The 8801-nt window shown below is 38.7% G+C and overlaps 1 long non-coding RNA gene across 1 annotated transcript; it reads right to left on the bottom strand.

The window, feature by feature from the left end:
- Positions 1 to 205: 205 nt before the first annotated feature.
- On the bottom strand, positions 206 to 969 carry LOC133821139 (uncharacterized). Its single transcript, XR_009887332.1, has 3 exons — positions 593 to 969; positions 470 to 500; positions 206 to 383 (listed from the first exon to the last, which is right to left on the bottom strand). It is a non-coding gene; the product is annotated as an uncharacterized LOC133821139 (long non-coding RNA).
- Between the last annotated feature and the right edge of the window lie 7832 nt (positions 970 to 8801).

Here is an 8801-nt window from a genome sequence, read left to right as displayed (position 1 = left end):
AGCAAGGAAAATCTAACACATAGTCATAACACATAGTCATAAACATAAATTTCGTAATAAACATAAAGACATATCATAACACATAATACAGTAATTATAACGGCCATTATTACTTGGGGTCCCATAGACTAAACAAGCTTATGCCCATGAGATTAGTGGGGTCCTACCAGCTAAATAGGCTTATGCCCACAATCTTTTTGGGGTCTTGTTAGTCAAATAGGGCATAAGCCCAAGCCTACAAACATACACAATCATAACATATTCATAACATATCATAACATAACACATAAGATAACATAAACATAAACATATTGATTCTAGCCTATTTTCCTTACCAAAGTTACCGGGATATGTGGACTGAGTTGGGACTTTTTGGAACACTCCTAATAACCATTAGAAAGAGTGAGTCTAAAGAAGAAAATAGATGAAAAGGAAAATGGGAAGACTAAACCATTGAAAGTACACTTACCAAAACTTATGTGCTCAAGAGCTTAGATTTCCTAACCAAAATGAAGATTAAGGTTAGAGATTGAGTAGAAGACTATGAGAAAGAGAATAACATAATACAGAAATGAACAAGAGTTTTGGTTACCTCAAAGACTTGAAAGACCAATCTAACCACAACCGAGATACTAACGAACCTCACTTCCCAAAGTGTTTGATAAGCTTATGATGATCAAGCTTATAATCCCCAACCCAAGTGTTTACACTCTCACAATAACCTAGCAACTTGCAGCCTCTGAACTTAGCTTGATGAATGAAAAATGCTTGGTGCTAGGTCCTATTTATAGAGTTCTAGGAATAAAAATCTTCTTTTTGGCTTTGAATAAAAAAAATAAATTTAATTGAAAATATTTGAATATCCTTCAGCCAAAGGCTTAGGAATTTTTCAAAATTTTCAGAGAGATTTAAGGATTCAAAGCTTGATTTTAAAATAATAAAAACAAATAGAATCCTAACTTCTAACTCCCTAAATCTTGTAACTCTAAACTCCCCTTCAGTAAAATCAACATATCTGGAGTTGTAGAACTCCGATTTGGACTCTCTTTATACCGTTAGAAAGCTCATTAAAGTTTCTACAACGTTTAAGAGATACTATTTTTCGAAATTCCTAATATAACTGGGTCAAAAACAGGTCGGAAGTTACAGTACCCTAAAATTACGAAAAATCTATTTAATTATCTAAATATCAACCTAATCCACAAATAAATAAAATTGTGATAAATGTCATGCTCCTATCAGATTTTGGTGAAGACTAAGTCTTATATTTCTCTTATTAAAATAATAATTTCTTAATAATCATACATATGATAAGTGTTACTATCTTATTGGGTCTATCTAAACCTTATAATATAATAAATATAATCCTTAATATCAGTCATATTAATCAATCTTAGGTTAAACTTAATATTCTGAAACTATAGGTTATACTTAGAAAATCTATAAGTACTACTATGAGTGTCCAAATAATTCCCGGTCTGAACCAAAAATCCACAGTTACGAAGATAATGCTATAAATACTATCATACTACTATCTATCTTAGCTAAGTAAAGTTCTTGGACTCTACAATTCTCCCCTACTAAAAAGAATTTCGTCCTCGAAATTTACTTATCAAATAACTCCGGATACCGGCCTTGCATGCCCTCCTCCAACTCCCACGTTGCCTCGCGTTCAGAACTATTGCTCCATAGGACTTTGACTATAGGAAGGCTCTTAAACCGTAACTACTTCATCCCTCTATCTAGGATGCTAACCGGTCGTTCCTCGTAACTTAAGTCTTTCTGGAGCGCTATCGTATCGTACATGAGGATGTGAGATGGATCTGACACATATTTGCGTAACATCGAGATGTGGAAGATGTTTGTGACTATCGGCTAGTGCTGGCGGTAGGGCTAGTCTATACGCAACTATTCCCACTTTGTCCAATATCTAAAAGGACCTATGAATCGGGGACTAAGCTTGCCTTTCTTTCCGAACCGCTTGACACTTTTCATAGGAGATATCTTCATAAAGACTTGATCTCCAACTTGGAATTCCACATCGCGTCGCTTGGTATCCGCATATCTTTTCTGACGGCTTTGAGCCGCCAGCATACGATGTCTAATAAGCGTTACTGCTTCTTGTGCTTGTTTAACAGCTTCGGGCCCTAGAAGCTGCCTTTCTCCTACCTCATCCCAGTGCAACGGTGATTGATACCTTCTTCCATATAGCAACTCATAAGGTGTCATTCCGATCGTCGACTGGTAGCTGTTGTTGTACGAGAACTCGATCAGCGGCAAGTACTTGTTCCATGATCCTCTGAAATCAAGTATACACGCTCGCAGCATATCCTCTAAGATCTGAATCGTACGCTCGGACTGCCCATCTGTCTGAGGATGGAAAGCTGTACTAAGGCTTAACTTAGTACCCATATCTTGCTGTAAGCTTCTCCAAAATCTTGCCGTAAACATCGATCCTCTATCCAATACTATCGTCTTGGGGACCCCATGCAATCGTACAATCTCTTGGATCTAGATGTCTGCATATTGGTCTGCCGTGTATGAAGTCTTAACAAGCAGGAAATGAGCCGACTTGGTTAGTCTATCTATCAACATCCAAGCGGGATCACGTTGCTTATTCGTCTTTGGCGGACCCGTCACGAAGTCCATGACTATATCGTACCACTTCCATTCGGGTATGCTAAGCGGTTGCATTATACCTGCAGGCCGCTGATGCTCCGCTTTCACTTGTTGGCATACCAGACAGTTAGATACATACTCCGCTATGTCCTTCTTTATCCCTGGCCACCAATAGACTGCCTTGATGAGTCATCTTGGTAGACCCTGGATGAACTGAGTATGGGGTGTTGTGCGCTTCTTCTAGGATCATCTTCTTAATACTTTGATCATTTGGCACTCATACCCGATCCTTATATCTCAATAAACCTTGACTAGATATTGAGAAATCTGTAGCCTTGCCTTCTCTGACTGTATCCATGTGTGCTGCTAGCGTGTCATCATGTCTCTGACCAATCCGTATGTCCTCTAGCAGATTCGATTGGATAGACAAGTTAGCCAGCTTGCCAATAACTACTTCTATTCCGGCACTGATCAGCTCCTGCTGTAGCGGCTTTTCTATTCCAGATAACGCTGCTAAATTTCCATAGCTTTTCCTACTAAGCGCATCGGCAACTACGTTTGCCTTTCCTGGGTGGTCTAGGATTTCACAGTCGTAATCCTTTACTAACTCTAACCACCTGCGCTGCCTCATGTTGAACTCCTTCTGAGTAAAGAAGTACTTTAAACTTTTTGTGGTCCGTATAAATCTCGCACCGTTCTTCGTAAAGATAATGGTGCTAGATTTTTTTAACACAATGACCACTGCTGCCAACTCCATACCGTGAGTTGGATAGCGCTGTTTGTACTCCTTTAACTGCCGTGAGGCATAGGCTATCACCTTGTCATTTTGCATCAACACGCATTCCAATCCTAGCTTTGATGCATCGCAGTAGACAATGAACTTATCGTCGGGTGTCGGTACACTAAGTACTGGTGTTGAGCAAAGCTTATCCTTAAGAAACTGGAAGCTTTCCTCACACTTATCATTCCAGTTAAACTTTTGTTGCTGAGTTGAGTGGCTATCTTAAAAAAGCCCTCTACAAACTTCCTATAATAACCTGCTAGCCCTAAGAAGCTTCTTACCTCTGACGTGTTCTTTGGTCTAGGCCAATCCTTCACGGCCTCTACCTATGATGGATCTACTACAACTCCGTCTTTTGATATGATATGCCCGAGGAACGCCACTTGCGAAAGCCAAAATTCGTATTTCTTGAACTTGGCGTAGAGTTGATGCTCCTTCAATCGCGTGAAATCATCCTCAAATGTTCCTCGTGCTCTACTTCATCCTTGGAGTATACTAAGATATCGTCGATGAATACAATGACAAATTTATCTAAGTAATCCTTGAAGACCCTATTCATTTAGTCCATAAACGCGGCTGGTGCGTTAGTAAGACCACAAGATATAACCAAGAACTTGTAATGTCCATAACGAGTATTAAAGGCTGTCTTAGGAATATTTTCTCCCTTTACCTTGAGCTGATGATACCCAGACCGTAGATTGATCTTAGAAAATATAGTTGCGCCTCAGAGTTGATTAAACAAATTGTCAATCCGAGGTGGCGGGTATTTGTTTTTAATCGTTACTTTGTTCAGCTCACGATAGTCTATACACATCCGCATACTTCCGTCCTTCTTCTTCACGAATAGTACCGGAGCTCCCCATGGTGAATGGCTTGGCCTAAGTCTAGGAGTTCTTGTAGCTGCGTCTTTAACTCCTTGAGTTTCGTAGGTGCCATCCAGTATGGTGCCTTATAGATAGGCTCGGTGCCCGGTACTAATTCTATCCTGAAGTCTATTTCTCGAGTTGGCGGCAATCCTGGCAAGTCATCGGGAAATACTTCTGGAAATTCTTGTGTAACGCGAACATCTCCAACCTTAAGTGGCGTCTTCCTTTCCACGTTCGTGATGCTGGCTAAAAACGCTTGACATCCTTTCTCTATCCCTTGTTGAGCTTTGAGGGATGAAACTAACGGGGTGCGTAGTCCTGAAGCTTGTCCCATGAAGCATCGTCTCTGGCCATCAGGAGTCTCGAACGTCACCTTCTTGCGTTTGCACTCGATCGTTGCGCCATGCTGTGCTAGCCAATCCATGCCTAGTATGACGTTGAAGTCTTTGATCACCAGCTCTATCAGGTCTCCTTCTAGTTCTATGTCCTCAATCTTGATTGGTACGCCTCGTACTATTCGTGATGATAGAACTACTTTGCCCGAAGGCAACTCGGTTACAAACCTAGTTCTAAATCTTTCACTAGGTTTGTCTAGTTTTTCTATCATTCCTAACGAGATATACGAGTATATTGCTCCCAAATCAAGTGATACTAGAACATATACTATCGAGGATAGGATCTGACCTGTAAATTCTTGTTACTAGCATGGGTTCCTCCTTGGGTCAAGGCAAGGACTTTGGTCTGGAACCATCGTTAAATCCTTCTTCTCCTCACTAACATTCATCTGAATCCTTTCTACTTCTATTGTCGTTTCTAGAACATTGGCATAGGTATTGGTTCCCAGGTTTGCTAACTTAACCCCTAATTCCATCTTTGGTCTAAGTCCTCTAACGAACTTGGTCAACCTCGTAAAGTCGGTTGGGACCAACTCTGGTGCGATGACTGCCGAGGTGTAATACTTCTTGTGGAACGGCTCCACAAATTTTGTCCATATCATGGTGGTGACATCGTTAGTCTGCTGAACTAAGTCCCACCATATTCTGGCATCCTTCCTGAGTAATGACGAGACGCAGGATATGCGGTCCGCATTACTGAGGTTCATGTGCATAAGAATTGGCTCCACATTCCTTAGCCAGTCTTCTGCCTCAAAGGGGTCTATAGTCCCTTCGAAGTTTGGAGCGTGCTGCTTGCGGAACCTTTCATACACTGACTCCATATTCGGTACTGGATGTGGCGCGTAGTTCTTCACTGGCCATCCCCCATATGGACCAACTTGTTGGGGTGCTGGGGCCATTTGTTGTGGCTGCGGCTGTGGCGGAGGCTGAGGCTAAGTCTGCGCCTGTTGACGTTGTTGCTGCAAGAGTTCCTCGACTTGTTGTCGCAGTCTAGCGATCTCCACAGTGTTGTCAATTGGCGGTGCCGGCGTGTTGCGGCTAGCAGTAGCACGTAATCCCCTTCTGCGAACTGGAGGGCTTCATTGACTGCTGGGACGGCGTTGGAGGCGTGTCCGTTGGTGCGTTGCAGATCTTCTGAGCGGCATCTTTACCAAAAGTTCTAACAGTCGAGAACATGTTAGAACTTACCCTAATAGGCTCTAAGGCAAAACTTATTCTAAAACAAACATATCTCGGACCTATTTATTATGACTTCTTATGAAAAATTATATAGGTCTTTATTTATTATTAGAGTGGGTTTCTATACTTAGAACAACAAGTCATCTTTATTTTCTAAGTGTGTTTCTAATTATCCTATATGACTTAATTCTCAGGCTCGAAACTTATCTTTGTTCCAAAGTTAACCATATTGAGGGAGGGCTGGGATCAGTAAATCGTTCCCACTACTAAGGCCCCCTAACTCTCAATAAGGGAACCAGGTTCATTGATTTGTATCCACCCTCACCGAATTCAGTCATTATTCATTTTATTTAGTATTTATTATGATTGCAAAAATAAAAATCAAACTCACACATGATATTCAAATAGCATGTTTATTCATTTGGAAAACAATTTCACTTATTACAATCAAAATAAATAAAACAAACACTAAAAACTTCTAACCTAAAAATCGGGATCTTCTACATCCGATTCGTCATCTAACATATCATCATCTATTGCCTCATAGTCATCATTATCATGAGCATCAAAATGCCCTCTAGGGAGGTTGGTGAGAATCCTATGTTTTTGCTCATTTGTGAATTGAAACTCAAATTTGGCGGTGAACCTAACTAAGAAGAAATAGTATCTCATCGCTAATGGTAGTTCATTCTCATCATTCATATCTTCCCATATCTCTTCTAAGGCAGCTATTACAGAATGAAAATCTTTAAACAACCTAATTACTCATACAAATTGCTCCGTCGATCTTAACATTATTTGTTTAGCCTCTTGAAGGCCACCTATCTCTTGATGAAACAAAAGCAACCTTCGAGTGATCCTTTCTAGGGCTCCTACGGTGTTTCTTGGCTCCCTTATTCTTTTTAAGGCCTTAATGGCTCGGATATCTTGGTAGGTTAAAGCTCCGTTCATTCTTAACTGAAACATAAACACTAAAGTAGTTAGCTATATACATAAGTAAGGTAACTTGTAACTTGTAACTTAAACACTTACTTGGCGGTTAGATTCAGAGCTTTAGAGCGTGTGTATCGAGGAGAACTTCATGCGAAGGAACCGTTTCTCTGATACCAACTGTAATCACCCACTAATCTAGACTATTTGGTCCATTAACAAATCTATACATAAAACTTACATTTTTGCGGAAATACCATACTTTATTAGAAACTTGAGAAACAAAGGTTACTTTCATAAAATAAATAGGATATGGGTACCCATTGTCTTTAAAACAAAAATAACTTAAAGTAAAAAGAGTTACAGAGAAAATGTGGAAAATACATTTAAAACCATAAAAACATAAACAAGACTACATCCTCGCTCGGCTCCTTGACTCCATCCACCATCGATACACATCTTCTAAGCGTCACGAATCTTACCGCCTCTAAAGCTTATTTTCCTGCACATAAACAGAAAGGAATGAGCCTAATGCCCAGCAAGGAAAATCTAACACATAGTCATAAACATAAATTTCGTAATAAACATAAAGACATATCATAACACATAATACAGTTATTATAATGGCCATTATTACTTGGGGTCCCATAGACTAAACAAGCTTATGCCCATGAGATTAGTGGGGTCCTACCAGCTAAATAGGCTTATGCCCACAATCTTTTTGGGGTCTTGTTAGTCAAATAGGGCATAAGCCCAAGCCTACAAACATACACAATCATAACATATTCATAACATATCATAACATAACACATAAGATAACATAAACATAAACATATTGATTCTAGCCTATTTTCCTTACCAAAGTTACCGGGATATGTGGACTGAGTTGGGACTCTTTGGAACACTCCTAATAACCATTAGAAAGAGTGAGTCTAAAGAAGAAAATAGATGAAAAGGAAAATGGGAAGACTAAACCATTGAAAGTACACTTACCAAAACTTATGTGCTCAAGAGCTTAGATTTCCTAACCAAAATGAAGATTAAGGTTAGAGATTGAGTAGAAGACTATGAGAAAGAGAATAACATAATACAGAAATGAACAAGAGTTTTGGTTACATCAAAGACTTGAAAGACCAATCTAACCACAACCGAGATACTAACGAACCTCACTTCCCAAAGTGTTTGATAAGCTTATGATGATCAAGCTTATAATCCCCAACCCAAGTGTTTACACTCTCACAATAACCTAGCAACTTGCAGCCTCTGAACTTAGCTTGATGAATGAAAAATGCTTGGTGCTAGGTCCTATTTATAGAGTTCTAGGAATAAAAATCTTCTTTTTGGCTTTGAATAAAAAAAAAAAATTTAATTGAAAATATTTGAATATCCTTCAGCCAAAGGCTTAGGAATTTTTCAAAATTTTCAGAGAGATTTAAGGATTCAAAGCTTGATTTTAAAATAATAAAAACAAATAGAATCCTAACTTCTAACTCCCTAAATCTCGTAACTCTAAACTCTCCTTCAGTAAAATCAACATATCTGGAGTTGTAGAACTCTGATTTGGACTCTCTTTATACCCTTAGAAAGCTCATTAAATTATCTACAACGTTTAAGAGATACTATTTTTCGAAATTCCTAATATAACTATGTCAAAAACAGGTCGGAAGTTACAGTACCCTAAAGTTACGAAAAATCTATTTAATTATCTAAATATCAACCTAATCCACAAATAAATAAAATTGTGATAAATGTCATGTTCCTATCAGATTTTGGTGAAGACTAAGTCTTATATTTCTCTTATTAAAATAATAATTTCTTAATAATCATACATATGATAAGTGTTACTATCTTATTGGGTCTATCTAAACCTTATAATATAATAAATATAATCCTTAATATCAGTCATATTAATCAATCTTAGGTTAAACTTAATATTCTGAAACTATAGGTTATACTTACAAAATCTATAAGTACTACTATGAGTGTCCAAATAATTCCCGGTCTGAACCAAAAATCCACAGTTACTAAGAT

This window comes from Humulus lupulus, chromosome 3 (assembly GCF_963169125.1).
Source record: "Humulus lupulus chromosome 3, drHumLupu1.1, whole genome shotgun sequence".
In the NCBI taxonomy this organism is placed as follows: domain Eukaryota; kingdom Viridiplantae; phylum Streptophyta; class Magnoliopsida; order Rosales; family Cannabaceae; genus Humulus; species Humulus lupulus.
Note: the sequence above shows the minus strand (reverse complement) of the source record. Positions and strands in the feature narration are given on the sequence as shown.